Here is a 17338-nt window from a genome sequence, read left to right on the forward strand (position 1 = left end):
GCATGTTTTTTTCCTAAAACTTGAGTTTATTCCTTGAGGTAGTTGTATTTTTGAACTTGCACTATAGCGTTCACTGATTGCGGTTACATTTTGGTATTAGTTGGAATGGAATGTTTTGGTTGCACTTTTATTGTGGCTTTTGCATGTGTGGCTGATGCTCAAGCAATTTGATGCTAATGTAGGTAATAGTGTGAAAAAGGGAGTTGCTGGTAAGGCTGTTAAAGGAAGCATAAGCAAAAGGAAATGCAAAGGCAAAATACCAGTTGAGAGATTTCATGATGAGTCCGGCGGTTCATATTCTGATTCTGAGTCTTTAACGTCTGGATCACTGTCGCCATCGGATAATCCTTATTCTCCTGATTCTCAAACTGCAACAGAATCATATAGTGCTGTGTCTAGTGGACATGTTAGTCAATGCTACAATAGTGATGAAGAGGTAATGCAATATACTTTGTTTTGTTTTTCATTTAAGGTTGTTTGTCTGATAATGTGTGATTGTGATATGATATTGGTAAATTTTGAGTATTGTAGGTAAAAAAGGGTCAACGCAAAGCAAAGGCTAGGAAACGTAAAATAGATCCGCAGGTGTATGTGGTGAGTGGTATTTTGCTTTTTGTTTATATAATAGCTGTTTATACTTTATGTAAAATTATGAGTTGTTGATTGCTTCATTTTTTTTTTATTTGTTAGGGTTGCACATGATTTGGTTGTTTTTGGTGAATTTATAATTGATTGTTGATGTCTTATTTGGTTGTATTGGACATTTAGGATTAGAAGTTGTGTAGCTATTGGCAGACCCGGCTGATTATGTTTATTTTTCTGCGATGGCCTGAGATGAAGTTGATATTTAGTTCCAGTTATATTTTCTTGCAGTTGATTTGCTTGTTTTTTGTTAATTTATGATTGATTTCATGTTGATAATGATGGCTTATGAATATTTTTTTGGACACTTATATGATTAGAAGTTATTTCCGTGTTTTTACCTTATATTATTTTGCAGGATAATTCGAAAACCGCAGGAGGGAGGGTGAAGGATTCAGGAACTGTTATTGCTTCATTCAAGTCTCATAAGAAGGTTTAATATTATTGACACTTCATCCCTATGATTTGATATTAGTATAGCATTTTGTGTGGCGTAGTTAACAGGCTTATTAATAGTTGGGGTACTTGTACTTTGTAGGCAATGAATGTGAACTGTCCGGTGGAGACGATGGGAAGGGTGCTTGGTAACTTGGAAGAAACGAAGGTTCGTTTAATCAAGGAAATGGGGTTTGGTGGCCTGTTTTATTGTGTTGGTAAGGGACTTCCACGGACACTAGCTTTCTGGTTGTGTACTAGAGTCGATGTTAGCCGAAAGTGTTTGTTGACTGTGGATGGTAAAATTTTGCCTCTGGACCCAGTGCAAGTTCGTTGGGTTTTGGGAATTCCATATGGTCCACGGGCTGTTCCGGACAAGGTAGTGGACAAAGAAGTCGAGGATAGATTGAACAAAACATATAGCACCTTACATCAATGCGGTACAAGAGGTATTACCAGGAAGACTTTGATTGAATATTTAGAGGGTCCTTTGGTTGACGAAAGTGAGTTTAGGAAGGTGTTCCTAATGTATCTTGTGAATGTGTTATGCTCATCCACTTGCTACCGTTTAAAGAAGTCATTTCTACATGGAGCTAGTGTTGCGGACAATGCATCTGAATATAATTTGTGTGAGTTTGTCCTAGATCAGCTTATGAAAGCACTAGGTCAGTTTAGTAAAAGATTCTATGGCAATGCTTCAGCAACAAGCAGTGGGGGATGTACTCTTTTCCTTGTCGTAAGATTCTTAATCATTTCAGTTTTTTATTTAAGATTAAGAAATAAGTAGTATTGCGTGCTTATGATTTATCTTTATCATAATTTAATAATATTTTATCCTAAATTTGTAGATTTTTTATCTTGATCGCCTTAATCGGAGTCCCTTGAATTGGGAGGTATTCCCAAGGATGAAAGTGTGGTCCAGACAGGAGATGAACAAGGCAATATCAGATGATGAGTTTGACACCGGTGATTTCGGACGTCGTGGGGTAAAGTGCTTTAAAGACTGAGATTACTCACTATATTCAGTTCACTTATTTGATTTTTGGGAAGCTAATTATTGCAATATTGTGCTTAGTGTCTGTTAGTGAGCTACGGGCGCCCACATCCCTTCAAAGCAGACGATTTACTTCCATGTGTTGGAAATAATTCAAAGGATTGTGAAGATGTAAGGGTTTTTTGTTTTATTTCAGTACTTATACTTTTGGAAAGCATATGTATTAATCTTCTTCTGCTAAAAATTTTTGGTTATGATTTGATTTAGGTGCTTAATGTCCTGAGGAGTGTTTTGAATTCTAAGGATTATAACTACTAAAATTCGGCAAAATTGCGACCGTCTCTGACGGTCGCAGATTATAGTAAAAACGGTCGCAATTAGTAATTGCGATCGTCAACGGTCGTAAGGTGGTGGTCGTTATTCACGTGGTCGCAAAAAATCATTTTTGCGACCGTTTGACGGTCGCAGATTTTTCTACGACCGTTTTTGTTATTTTCAACGACTGTTTAGAAAACGGTCGCAAAAATTAAAAATTGCGACAGGTAATATCAGCGGTCGCAATTTTTGGAATTAGCGAACGCCATAAGCCGTCGCTAAAATTTAAAAAAAAAACAAAAAAAAAATAAAAATCGCACTACTGTACTTCACATCCAGCTTCACACCACCGAAACCACCTTTGCCCACTACCACTGCCAACCCAAACCACCTTTACCCACCACTTCTGCCCACCCTAACCACGAAAACCCGCCGCCGCTCATCTGAAACCACCTAACCCACCACCACCATCGCCGCTCATCTGAAACCACCTAACCCACCACCACCACCGCCGCCGCCCACAAAATTTAAAAAAATTAAGAAAATTACCCACAAAATCAGAAATAAAGTTATACAATAATTATACAAATTACAGAAAATTACCCACAAATCAAAAATAATGCAATAACATAGATCTTTCAAAAATTATAAACTAAAATTACAAAAAAAAAAAACACAAATCAGAAATAAAACAATAATATAGATCTTTCAAAATTAAAAATTAAAATTACAATTAAATAATTATACATAATCAAAAATTCGAAACAATAAATTGAGATCAACAATATAACCTAAATTAAATATCAGATCTAGAAGTTTTCAAAAATAAAAAAATAAAAAAAAAAATCAGATCTAAAAAACCTTGACTTCTCTTAGGCTAGTTCTTGTGACGGTGAGGTCTTGTTATTACAGTGTGTGGTCGTGACGGTGGCAAGCAGCATGGAGGAGAGAGAAATCGCCGGCATCAACACCACAAGCGAAGCTTCCGATTTGAGCCAAAGCTTGAATGAGCAGCGATTTTCGGCTTCTTATTCTTCAATTCTCAAGTGCTTTGCTTCATTTTCAATTCGGCAGTGAAATTCAGAGAATTAGGAGATGAGAGTGAAAGAGGAGGGGCGTGAGAAGGATAGAGAAGAGAGAGGGGAAAGAGAAGAGGAAAAAAACGGGGATGAAACAGAAAGAGAGAAAGGAAAGAGGAGAGAGGCGTGAGAAGAAGAAAGAGAAATGAAAAAAATGAGAGAGGGGAAGTGGAGCGGCTGTACACTTATTAGGGTTAGGGTGTGTTCCTCTTTTATATTACCTTTTTTTTGAAAAAAAAATAAATCTTTTGCGACAGGCAATAAACGGTCGCAATTTTTGTGATTTGCGACCGACTCTAAAACGGTCGCAATTGTAGAAATTTGCGACCGACTCTCAAACGGTCGCAATTGTATAAATTTGCGACCGCTACTAACGGTCGCAATATCATTATTTTTATTTTGAATTATTTTTGACATGTATTTTATTTTAAAAAATTATTTAAATACCTTTACGACCGTTTTATAACCCAAAAACAGTCGCAAATCTGCGACCGCTTAAAAAACGGTCGCAAATCTGCGACTGCCTCAAAAACGGTCACAAATTTCATATTTTGCGACCGTTTTCATGACGGTCGTAGAAAAACGGTCGCAAATTGGCCGAATTTTAGTAGTGTTATGAAGTGCAACAAGGTCCTGTGGATGTAGATGATATTGATTTGGAGATGTTGAAAAAAAATGTGAAGAAGAGAAGAAAGGCAACAACTGACCGTCCGTTTGGTCGGAAGAAAAATGGAGGGCAAAAGGAACTTGATCAACAGGATCGGAATCAAGTACCGGAAGGTAACTATTTATTTGTCCACATTGATTAATAGGTTTTAATATTAGGTTTCTCTTCATATATTTATGTTGTGTGTGTTTATATGTGCAAGATCTGCATGTGAGTGAAGATAATGATGAAGGAGGTGGTCATCAATCAGCTGGTAATGATTCAGGTGGTTATCAATTTATTGCAAATGAAGCATTTGGTGCTCCTGCTAATGAAGCAGATAATGGTGCTCCTGTTCCTGCTAATGAAGCAGATGATGGTGCTCCTGTTCCTGCTAATGAAGCAGATGCTGCTCCTCTTCATGCTAATGAAGCAGATCTGATCAGGCAAATACCTGTTGATGATCAGGCAGATCAGGATGTACCAGTTGATAACCAACCAGTTGATGATGAGGGAAGTGTGGTTAGGGTCTATGTAAAGGAATTGGGAGGTTTTGAGGAAGCTGGTCCGGATAATGCGAGTCAGAACGACACCCGTAGTGAGGAGGTTAACTCAAGTAGGGGTATTCATGAACAAGTTGAGAATTTGATTTGGAATGTCACTTCATGTGTACCAATCCTGGAACTTGAGCATCCATTGGACGTTGGCACTTCAGGCTGTCGGATCAGGGGTTGCAAGTACACCTTCACCGATGCTGATGCAAGCTTGAATGTGTTTGCAGATGCAAATGACATTTTTGTTGATAATAATGTTAGTGAGGGTAGATCAGTGTTGGATAATGGTCATGGGAATGCAGGATTTGGTGACAATCATGGGAACATTGATGATGGAGGTGTGGATGGTGATCAGGGGAAAAATACTGGTGGGGTTGGTGAGGGGATAAAAGGTGCTTCTGGTGCACAGCAGAATGGGGCACAGAATGGTGGGTCCATTGTTGATTCACTTGCACTTAATGCTAGAAATGGAACTATTGGAAATGCAAGTCCAATGGGTGAGTCAAATGAAGATGAAGAGAATAATATTGAGGTGACTTATGAATCGGAAGAAGAACCGACTACCCCGATAAATCAGAGGAGTATGATCCAGATGGAGATGTTAAGGAGAAAAGTCGAGCGCAGCAGGATGCTGAGGAAGGCTGGTGGCCCTCCAACATTGCCGGTCGATTATGTTAATCACTGGCGACCGAAGCATATTCGTCGGTTTCGAGAACCATTGGTCCAGTACGTGATGGATCATTCGTCTAGTCATGGACGAGTTAGGAATTTGGAGTGAGTCCTCATCTTAAACTTGTTGTCTAATAATATTTTTTATTTTGTTGATCACATTGAGTTTTTATTTTATTTTTAGGACTGACATTGCCTTACTGAAATACGATGGGGAATGTGCGCTCGTCAGTGTATGTGGTTTGGTTGCTAGTTGTATGGGCCAGATTTCCAGTCAGGTAGGTATTTGTGTATTCAATTCTCATGAACTCAGTCTCAAGTCAGTCTCAGTCTATGATATGTTACGTAATTTTCTAAGGAAATTAATAATATACGAATCAATATTCAATGCAGTATGTAAGGGTTGCATCTAAAGTATATGAGAAGGTCTGGGAGAAGCAATTTGATGGAAAGAGTAGGTGTTTCATGTTTGATCCTGCCTTCGGAGTAAGTGACAGCATTTGTAATGAAATGTATATTAATTTTTGAACTGTTATTCCTCACTTATTTTATGTTTTTGTTGTAGATGATGGTATTGCATTCTAATGGACGCTTGCTTGCAATCCAGAAGTTAGTGCAATCATACTGCAAACAACTACGGGAGACGGTCCCTAACAGAGTTAATGTGGTAAATTCATTCATTCTTATTATCCTTATTATCAACAACAACCTTTGGGCTGTTTGCTAGCATATTTTAGCATATTTGTATGAATTTCATGTGTAGGGCTGGTTTGTAGATGAGAGTAGTATGTAATAGGGGTTGTTTTTGCATCTAAATGCATGATACTCATTCCCAACCTGTTTGTGTTTACTTACATGCTTACCATGGATTCCTTGTTTGCTGCATAGTACTGGTTTAGGAATCATTAAGGACCCTGTTTGCTGCATTCTACTTGCTTAGGATTCATAAGGATATATCCATTAGGAGATATAAGGTGAAGCAAACAATTCCATTTGGTCTGTAAATTAAAGCAAACAAAGGCATATATTTAAGATTATTTATCTAATTACTTTTTGCTTTTGAGTTTAAGCTGGAAAGGTTAGGCTGATAATTATACAAAATTTTCTAGTAAGAGGATTTTTTATTCTGAATGACAGGTTTTTGTCCCGCTCGTACTCGATGGCCATTGGTGGTGCGTGGCATTTTCAATGAACAGGGAGGAGATTGTTGTGATTGACTCTATTGAAACCAAAAAGGCAGCTGAAAGTAGTAGTGTGGAAGTCTCTTAGCTGGTATGTCGTTAAGGTGTACAACAATTATTCAATATTAGCCTCAACCAACTCCTCAACCATATGTCCATGTAATTGCAAATTATTTTGATTGCCTTGCAGGCCATTGCCATGGATGTTGCATTCCAAAGCATGGATCCTTCTTGGCCAACAGGAACCATTTCTAATTGGCCTCGGACCTCCCTTCAAATGGCTCAGCAAGGCGATATGTGAGTTGCAGTCCATTTGCTGAACTTCTGCCTTTTCACACATTTGTTTTTATTCTGTTGAACTTCTTTAGTTTTAAACACTATTTTCCACCTTTGTTGCACGTTTAACAGACACAGCTGCGGAGTTCACATGATTATTGCAATCAAGCGAAATGCCTCTAAAATACTGAAAGAAATGCCTCCTGTAAGTGCCTTCACTATATCCACAAGCTTATTTTTTAAGTGCTTCATTAAGTATTAAAAAAGAGCTTCTTATTTGCTAGGTTGAGGATATGATGTTAGAGAGGTCCTGGCTACTTGGTGAAGACCTCCTGTCAGAATTTAACGAAGCCAGACAGGATGTCCTGGAACTAATTTCACCCCGGGTTCTGTAAACTGTAAACTGATGTGGTGCTCATTTTATTGATTCAGGTAAAATGACTTTTTTTGGGTTTAGTTAAAATAACTTAATGGATTTCAGTTGTATAGGGCCATTCTAAATGGGCCATCATTTTTTCAACTCTGAAGAAGTTGGGGTATGTTTTGTTTTGAACTATCTTGGTTTTGGCTACTAATTGTTGGGTCAGTTGGGTCTAGTAAAAAGTAGGGATATGGAGATCCATTTAGTCACTTTTTGGTAAATTTTGATTTTTGTAAAGAATTAATTAACATGTTCATAGTTGCTAATATATTATGCTTAAATGTAACCGGAACTTTTCATTACATTAGTACTTTCATAATACATTACTAGGTACTAGATTAACTTACTCAATGCTTTTCTAAAGCATCTACATTAGTAGCACAGAATACTAGTTTTTACTTTAATATAAGTACAACTACGGCTTTCTCAAAGCTTAGGCTTATATGTAGTAAGACTAATTGAACCTAATGTTGTCTATCCTTCTAAAACCACGAGGCTCAATGTGAGCCCACACCACAGCCCCATCTCGAACATTCTCCTCTTCCAATGTCTTCTCATCGTTTAAATCCTCCCCATGGAACCATAAACTGACACGCTGAGCGTCAACGTTGTTACTTAAGCCCCATTTCATGTAAAGGTCATGCACACGGGTTGTTTTTTTAATTCTAAATCGATGAGACTCAGGGCCTGATGCTACAGTGCATACTGTGATGACTATTTTATTGTTTGTTGGATCTTGTGTTGGTGGATCAATAAGAACTCCTCTGCCATCCTGCACATACAAAATGCAGATTTAATACATGAGTAATTTTCTGGCACATAACTCATAATTATGTTCATTAACTTCAACACTTACATTTGGTAATATCAATGTAGCTGAATCAGGCCGTATGATAAATGTTAAGATTGAGGTGTCATGTTCAATGGTAGTACAAAAGGGAAAAAAAATAGGAACATCATAGGTTATAACTGATTAGTTGAAAGAAGAGATTTTGTTGAAAGAAGTAATTTCGTACCTTATCATACGCAAGAATCACCTCGGACATGTACATACCAAGTTCAAATGGAGTGTCTTCTGGTGTAAGAAGGTTACCCCTCCACCACAATCGTAGGTCCTTAGGTCGAAGGCCTACCCTAGCTGCGTACTCATAGAAAACCGTATGTAAACGGCTATCAACGCTCATCTCGACTGGTTGCCCATTGTCATCAACATCCCCTCCTTTTACTAACAATTTAACTTTGGTGCTAAGTGGCTTCCCAGGTATAACCACGCAATCGTCTACCTCGTCTGTGAGATCAAGTGACTCCTCCAACTCGTCGTCAGATGGATCATCCATGGAGTGAACAATACGTGATGTAAGAGTAAGTGAGTACTTGGGGATGAAGGAGATAGTGACTATTTGGGGTTGAAGGAGGGTGGTTAATAAATATTTTATTACAGTAGGTGATTTTGTTGAAGTTTGGTACTACGTTGTTTGAGCATGGATTGGTGGGTTTTGTGGGCTCATGTCTTCCTATTTATACTACTTAGTGCTGAATTGGAGTTGACTCTTGTTTTTTTATGTACAATTTTTTAATTACTACTATGTGTATGGTTGCAAATAATCGTATTTTTCAAAAAAATAAGTTTAGTGCAATAATAGCATTTTTCAACTTAACACCGTCACATGTCATTCATTTTCTTGATCTCATCAACAAAAACTTTGATCAAAGGTTGCAAATAATCTCCTTAATCGTATATGAGATCCAGTGATTTTGTTGATCGGTATTACCTGGACATTGCATAGTGACTCTTATACATAGGGAGTGATTATAGTCATACTGCCATAGGTATGGAGAGATCTTTTGTTGTAGTTTATATTATAAAATTAGTTTATAGTATTAATTGCAAAACAAAGTACATTTTTTTAATTTTAATGGTTATGAGTCTTATCAATCACAAGCCGTCAAGTACGCTACGTACATGATAGATAGATATTTTGATGTAGTTTTAATTTTTTAAATGTCAAGTGTCACACATGTAAATTAATAATACTAATAATAACCGTAATAATAACCATAATGCATATATACTAATAATAACATTCCATATTTTAAGGAACCATAACATTACATATTTAAATAACAACAATTATATTAAAAGTTTACATTCAAGTCTAAATTAAGCCGATTAAAATATAGAAATTCTACCACTCGTCATCTTCATCAGAATTGTTGTACTCGTCCGAATCACGACCAGAATCGGAACTACCCCTAACACGACATTCAAGATTTAGTCCATAATTCTCGTAGGCATCTTGGATGTTCTCAATGTATGCTGAGGGGGTCATGGTTATTATCATAAGGAAGGTTGCTCACTATTCTATTTGCCAATGACGCTTCAATCCCATTCAATTCGCACATGATGGTAACAAATTCTTTATATTTGGTTTCATTAACATTGAACACATCACAAAAATCTTCATCACCAAATTCAAGCCAATTAACTATTCCCTTAGGATTTCTTTTCTCCTCTTCGTTTGCATTCTCCTGAACCTCTTCTCTTTCTTTCAAATCATCTAGGTGAAGAGTAGAGAACTCCCTTCTTAGTGACTTCAAAGCCCAAGCATCATCACCATGTTTCTCCTGCAGCGACTTCAACACCACCTCCCACTCCTCTAAATTCATAAACATATGCATGAATGCCGATATATGCCTATAAGTGTGCTCATAATATGTGCATTTATAAACATAGTATTGAAGCGTAGATAATTGAACAGAGAAGCAAACATTATAAAGATCAAACATATAATGTAACATGCAATATGCCTCCTTCCTAAATTTGAGTGAATTTCTAATTTTGAAGGGTCTAAGAAATGGATACTCTGGATGGAATCGGATTTCTGCAACGTTGTTCCCACTCCTTCCGATCGTTGCTAGTTGATAGCTGAACATCTTCATTCTGCTCCTAGCCCTCAGTGTGCGAACTCCCAAATCAGCTTGAAGATGCACCGGTGCTAGATCTTTTATGCAATCACAAATTTCAGAGACTTCATTTGCGGGTTTCGGCCTTCTCGATGGTGGTGAGACAAAATGGTAGGTGCATTCATGGAGTGGGTTGGCCATAGTTGTGTGAAATGGGATGTAGTATTTGGTTGTTCTTCAATTAAGGAGAGGAGAGGAGGGGAGAGTCGTGTCTTATAGGTGAAAAGTGGCGGGAAACTACTAAATTTTAATCATCAATAAAGATCCCGAAAATATTTGGTTAGGCGGGAATATTTGGGTCAAAGGCGGGAATATTATTTCAATTGTATGGAAGGAAGAATTTGGTATAGTAGTAATTTGGTGTAAAGGTAGTCTAGTTGAATTAATATAATGACATATTAAGTGTATAGGGTGACAGTCATTTTTTGGTAAATGACGATCAACCTAAAATTAACTGGACAATAAGAGGGAATATTTTCTTCTTAGAAGAGGAAATTATTGTATTGAATTAAAGATTAAGACCAGATTAAATTTGATAACCTATCAATTTTAAGTAAGTGATTATGTAAATTATTTAACAATTTCTGAAATTATGCAACATTTACTTAGATAATCAAAAAAATTACTGAACAATTACTTAGATATCAATCAGTATGTTGAACAATTACTGAACTTGTACTTAAATAATTGTTAATCCCCTAATAGAACAAAAATAGACATTACAGATCAAAGTTACTAGTAATACACACAATAAATACCACACAATTAAAGTAAAGCCGTACACACAATAAATAAGGAGTACAAGTACACCTATGACATAGATTACATTCCAAAATGACAGCATTAAATAACTAGTAGACACAAACTTTACCACCTACGATATTGCTTCGAGAAGAACATAAACAACAACAACTGACATAATATATTTAATAAATGACATAATAATTTGGCATAATGACGTAAAATTCAACCATCCTTAACAAATTGAACTTCGAACAAGTCAGGGGTGTTTAGATCATAAGCCAAAATAATTCCATGATATGGTTTCAATCTCATTTGCCTCATCATAGGGAGAATCCTTTTAAGAGTGGCTAGCACGATCTTCAGTTCTCCTCTTGTATCTCCATTCAAAATATGTAGGTCGGCGTCCCAACGCTTAGTTTTATAAATCAAAGTAACGCGGTTGGTTTCGGCAAGCCCTACGAAATTTTCTCGAGCAAATTTTAAGGGCACGTTCTACAAATACAATCAAGGAAGCATGTTATACCAAATTATAAAATATTAGTTAAATGTAACAAGTTCATTACTTAAATTATTTACCAAATTGCCATGTTGTATGTAGGCTGGTGTTAATGTTACACCAAAGGCAACCTTCCTAGATTGAAATATCATCCTTGCAAGTCTTTGCTTGGTTCGTTGTTTACGATTCTCCAATTCAATTAAATAAAGGTCATCAATAATGGCAACCTCATCTTCGTTTGCATTCTGATTGTTCATGTTCTCATCAACGATTGTGATATCAACCCCATCCCTAATAACACGGCAATAAAACTTACCAAAAAAACCATAGTAAATTATTATATCATCATCAACGTGGATATCGTTGTCCGTTACAAATGCCCTCCATCCATTCTCAATGTAGGTTACCATATTGTCATTTTCTTCCACTTCAGTTAGAAACACATCCCATTGTTGCGAAGTGTCCAGGCCCCGATAAAGACGAGCATTGCCTCTGATGTCAGACATTAAGCCTCTGAATATAGATGGAATAATCTGCATGATAAGTAATAATTCCCAAATTAACAAACTAATTAATGCTAAGTACTAATACACATTTAGTAAATTGAATATTATACGATGCCTATTATATTTTACCTTAAAATAAAATATAATACAAATGACATTAAATATTTATCAAAATGATAGTAATTACCACTCGGTCATTGTCTTCATCACATATGACGCTGAAATTTGGCAAGCTTTGATACACCTTAATCATCAAAAAGACAAAAAATCACATTGATGTTACAAGATTGATTGTAACACCCCAATAATTCTCTCTTTAAACCTCTGAGGACCCTGAACAATATTCAAGAGAATTACTGGCGTGCTACCGCCACGTGTTCAAACGTTAAGGCTTGTATGATTGGACATAAATTGTAGAATAAAGGTGCATAAAATAATTTGTTCAAATAATTTTCGACCCAGATTAATAATTTTAAACTTTTGAAATTAAATTATGAAAAATAAAAAATAAATATTATAAATAAAATAGATTTTCATTTATAAAATATTTAAAAATACGGGGGATTACAATGGTCTCATAAGATTTAAAACATTAGGCGCCCAAAAACTTTTAAAGTAACTTTAGTGGTAATTAAATCGAACCAAAGCTCCCAGATACCACTTTGTAACACCCCAATAATTCTCTCTTTAAACCTCTGAGGACCCTGAACAATATTCAAGAGAATTACTGGCGTGCTACCGCCACGTGTTCAAACGTTAAGGCTTGTATGATTGGACATAAATTGTAGAATAAAGGTGCATAAAATAATTTGTTCAAATAATTTTCGACCCAGATTAATAATTTGAAACTTTTGAAATTAAATTATGAAAAATAAAAAATAAATATTATAAATAAAATAGATTTTCATTTATAAAATATTTAAAAATACGGGGGATTACATTGATTTCATAATCATTACCAAATAAAATGTAACACCCCAATACTATAATAACCAATAAGAAAATTTACTTACGTCATCCATTTTGATAGTCTCTAACAACGCGTGATAGTGATAATGAGTTAGATAATGACTATACTGGACCAATTTTAGCAGATCTTCATTCCCCATTCTATAGACCAAAAGTTTTCTACAAAACAACAAATAAGCTTCTAGTGACAACTCAAATCAGACATGTAAGGGTAGTTTCAAAAGATTCCCTGAAAATGTCATAGATGATTCTTTTACTGTCATTTTTTTACTGTCATTTTCAAAACTTAGGTGGATAAGCTATGTACCAACCTCCATATGGTAGAATTATGTACGTACGTAAACAAATGAATTGGGAAATCAATGCTCATTAGTCATAACGTAGTGAAAGATGATCCGAATCGATCCGATCATCGTTGTTATTACTATAACAAAATTACCGAAAACACTTACGTTTGATTCGATCAATGTAATTTATTACTATTACAGAGTTACCCGTCGGTCGTTCGAATTTGATTCGCTTATTTTGAACGACACTTAAACTTGTTTTCTATTCCAACCTAACATATTAAAAGGAAATATTATAGTTAGCCAAATCGAATCACACACGGTTTTTTCAACTTAAAATCGGAACTAAATTACAACTGGTCTAACTAATCCGAACTAATCTTAACTATTCTTAACTAATTTTAGTACTAATATTTTAAAATATAATTAATATTGTTTTTGCCCTTATTAGAACTTATTATAGATGATCAATCTTAAATAAGTCATGAAAGTAACTGAACTTGTTTGAAAATAACTGTACTTATTTGGTTGTCATAATTTCGCCCTGTAACATACCTTTCAATCAGTCCACCCCATGCTTGTGTAAACATTTAAGTGAAGTCAGTGATAAATCCTTTCAAACATATGAGATGACATGGTGGGTTTAGTTTCAAAGATTCTTTGGTGTAAGTCCTTTTATAATCTTTTATTGTCATTTTTGTATTTTATTTTTGCTGTACAAACCCCCATGACCATACTTTTACATCAAGTACATCCTCGATTTTTGGTTAGAAAAAGATTCGTGTACCTTCTACCTTGTGCTTAACTTTAACAGAATTTAAAGTTTAATTTTCACTATTCAAGAACATCCAAAATTTTTGTAGTCTTTGGCGCAAATTTAGAAATCTTTGAGCCAAAAATTTGAATTTTTTTAACTAAATTTTTTAGTCCTTGGGTCAACTCTACAATTACAATTTGAAAATTTACATGTAACAATTTGAAACTAAGGAAAGCAGCGTATAATAAATTTAGAGACTTACACCGTATAATAAATTTTGGACTTACAAATACTCCGTAATGAAATTAAGATAAGCAGCGTTTAATAAATTTTTGTAAAATAATACTTCCCCCGTTTCTTTTTTAGTTGCAACACAGCCTTGTGGCACGTGTAATGTAAACAGAGTACTTTTCAGTATATTTTTTTACAAGTGATACTTAACCCTATTATAATCTTCGGACTAAAATTATATTCATCAAATTGCTCGTTCACCCTCACTATACAAATCCTATAACTGCGGGCCTAAAAGGTGTGTTGCAAGTAGGGGTGATAATGCGACTGAGCTACTAGTGAACTATTCGAGCTCATTTCGGTCAAAGCTCGGTCAAAGCTCGATTCGTGGTGGTATATATCTCGGGTTTGAGCTCGGCTGTGTTATGCCAAGTTCGACTCGAAAAGTTCTTGAACGGACTTGATTATATATTTTTTCATATAAAGAAATCAAGTACCTAAATATAAATATATTTAACAATAGATATTACAAATTAATTAGTTAGTGTACTGTTGTCATTATTGTCATTATAAATATATTTAACAATAGATATTACAGAAATGTTGTAAAATAAAAAAAAATTAATAATAAACAATAAAGAACACAAGTAAACTAAGGATAAGAATAAATCAAGTTTGTTTGCGAACAATTCGAGTTCGGCTCGATCAACGCTTAGTCAAAGCTCGGATTGGTCAAAGCTCGACTCTTAAAGGTTTGAATTCGGTTCGAGTTCGAACAAATTTACACAATCACGAGCCGAGCTAATCATAGTTCGGACTCGCATTGCCCGATTAGCACCCCTAGTTGCAAGTATTATTTGGATAACCAATTACATAACCATAAATATTGCTATACTATTAAATTTTAAAACAATTGATTTGAATTGACAGTAATTTTGTACTAGATGTCTTCAAAAATATCTGCATTAATAAAATCATTACTTATATCAGTGAATAGTCACCTCACACACTAAAAAGCATCAATATCGAATCTTTTTCTGTCATTCAACAGCATTGTACCAACTACAGAAATGATATTCAACAAGTTATCAATAAAGTTGGTCATAATTCTCGGTTATGGTAATGTAATAGATTTGACATGTTCATTGACATGACAAGTCACTGAATTGAGATGCAAACCTTGATTGACAAGTACAGTAAGCGATTTACCCAAACTATGCTTAATATTGTCAATGACTCCATGCAACAATATTAGTCACAGAAATGTTAGAAGTTTACGCAAAAAAAATTAATGTAATGGATGAAACTAATGAAAATAAACAATAATTACTTATCTCAAAATTACAAATAACAAGTAACAAATTACAAATTATCAATTTGTAACCTCACATAGGAAAACTTATATGTCAAAATTAAAAACTACAAATTTGTCCGTAAAATACTAAGTTCACAAAAGGGACATTATCAACATATGAGAATTGATAAGGCCCTATCCTCTTACGTTCATTTCTGATTTTTAACTTGATGCCTATTATTCACCGGATCTAAGCATCAAAACATATACCGAGATCTTAAAAATCAAAACATATGCGACTTTGTTTATGTATATATATGTAGTTCATGAAATTTTAGAGGCTTATATGAGAATGAGATTATATTTGACATGATTCAACCATTTAAAGAACATCGATTAGATACGAAATAGTATTGTATTTTAAATTTAATTAGTTGATATAACAGTATGATCGAGCTACCTAAATTTTCAACATTTATAGATGAGGTTCTTTCATCTGACTTGATGGTTAAAATTGCATGTTCATGTAAATCACAAATTAAGTTAATCTTTACATGCGGATGATGAACTCCTCCAGCTTGCACTGCATGAGTAACGTGATGCAATGGGAGTTACTTCATACTTCATCCATGCATCACAACATGAATTTCTTACTTCCTAGCTAACTGCCCCCTACTACACCCAACTTATTTTTGCTAGCTAATTACATACAAACTCATCATCCATGCATCACAACATGAATTTCTTACTTCCTAGCTAACTGCCCCCTACTACACCCAACTTATTTTTGCTAGCTAATTACATACAAACTCATCATCATTAGTTCATTACGGTGCTATTATTATTTACTTCTGTAGGGATTTATAGGTACTACGCAGCGGAAATAAACATGAATCATATTCATACAGTACCAAAAATCCAGCGGAAATTTGTTTTAACAGCGGATATTTAAAGCTTTTAATAGTTGACCTCCAACATCCATGTGGGAAACCCGTTCATCCAAAAGCCAAAGAAGAAGTTCAGTAATGAGATTATCAAGGGTGGGTGCTCGATCTCTAACGTTGAGGATTAGGTCCTAATTTACTTATATTATAAAATATTCAGTTCAGTAACCTAAAATTAACTTTATTGATAATAATATTTTAAGACAATAAATAAGTTCAACAAATAGATAGTACAGACTATATTTGTGTCATACATGTACATAGATAAATGTAATATATGTGTAATAAAACAAGTACAACGATAATATATGTGTAATACATGTACGTGTGCATAGATACTGTTAATGTGTACATAGATACTATTAATGTGTACATAGATACTATTAATGTGTGTACATCGGTATTAAAAATCAATTAAGTTATTCAAATACATATTATCTAAAGATATAATTATTATGTCATTTTGTGTTAATATATTGTCAAAATTAAGTAAGTATTTGAACTCTTTTTGCTAAGTTTTACTTTACATATTAATGACATCCATTATTGACATCTCTATTGTTATAGCTTACCCTCAGAGTTAGTCCTATTGAAGGGATCCAAAACGTCCCCGATAACTCGGCCGACAATTAGAGGATCTGTTGGTGCTGCTCTAGCCATGAAAGGTAATAGGTCGAGATCTCTCTGTCTTTAAAGTTTACGCTATATTATAAGAGAAAGGCCAAGAAGTGTTGGGATGCTAAGAACTTGCAGAGAAGAAGTTATGCCAGTGATTACTTATATACTGAGTCCTCAACGTAGGTTCCCATCATCTATCATATCTCATCTCATGTTGCATCAGAAGCAAATATATCTTCATCATTATATGTTTTAAGCATAATAACCTTATTTCCTGCCATTTGCCTACCAAAAAAATTAAAAATATTTCTAGGAT

At 34.9% G+C, this 17338-nt stretch overlaps 1 long non-coding RNA gene across 1 annotated transcript; it reads left to right on the plus strand.

Moving 5' to 3' along the window:
- Positions 1-433: 433 nt before the first annotated feature.
- LOC145600166 (uncharacterized) lies at positions 434-1551 on the plus strand. Its single transcript, XR_014104253.1, has 3 exons — positions 434-594; positions 1001-1075; positions 1181-1551. It is a non-coding gene; the product is annotated as an uncharacterized LOC145600166 (long non-coding RNA).
- Positions 1552-17338: the final 15787 nt, after the last annotated feature.

The sequence above is a fragment of the Chenopodium album genome, chromosome 21 (genome assembly GCF_948465745.1).
Source record: "Chenopodium album chromosome 21, dcCheAlbu1.1, whole genome shotgun sequence".
NCBI classification, from domain to species: domain Eukaryota; kingdom Viridiplantae; phylum Streptophyta; class Magnoliopsida; order Caryophyllales; family Amaranthaceae; genus Chenopodium; species Chenopodium album.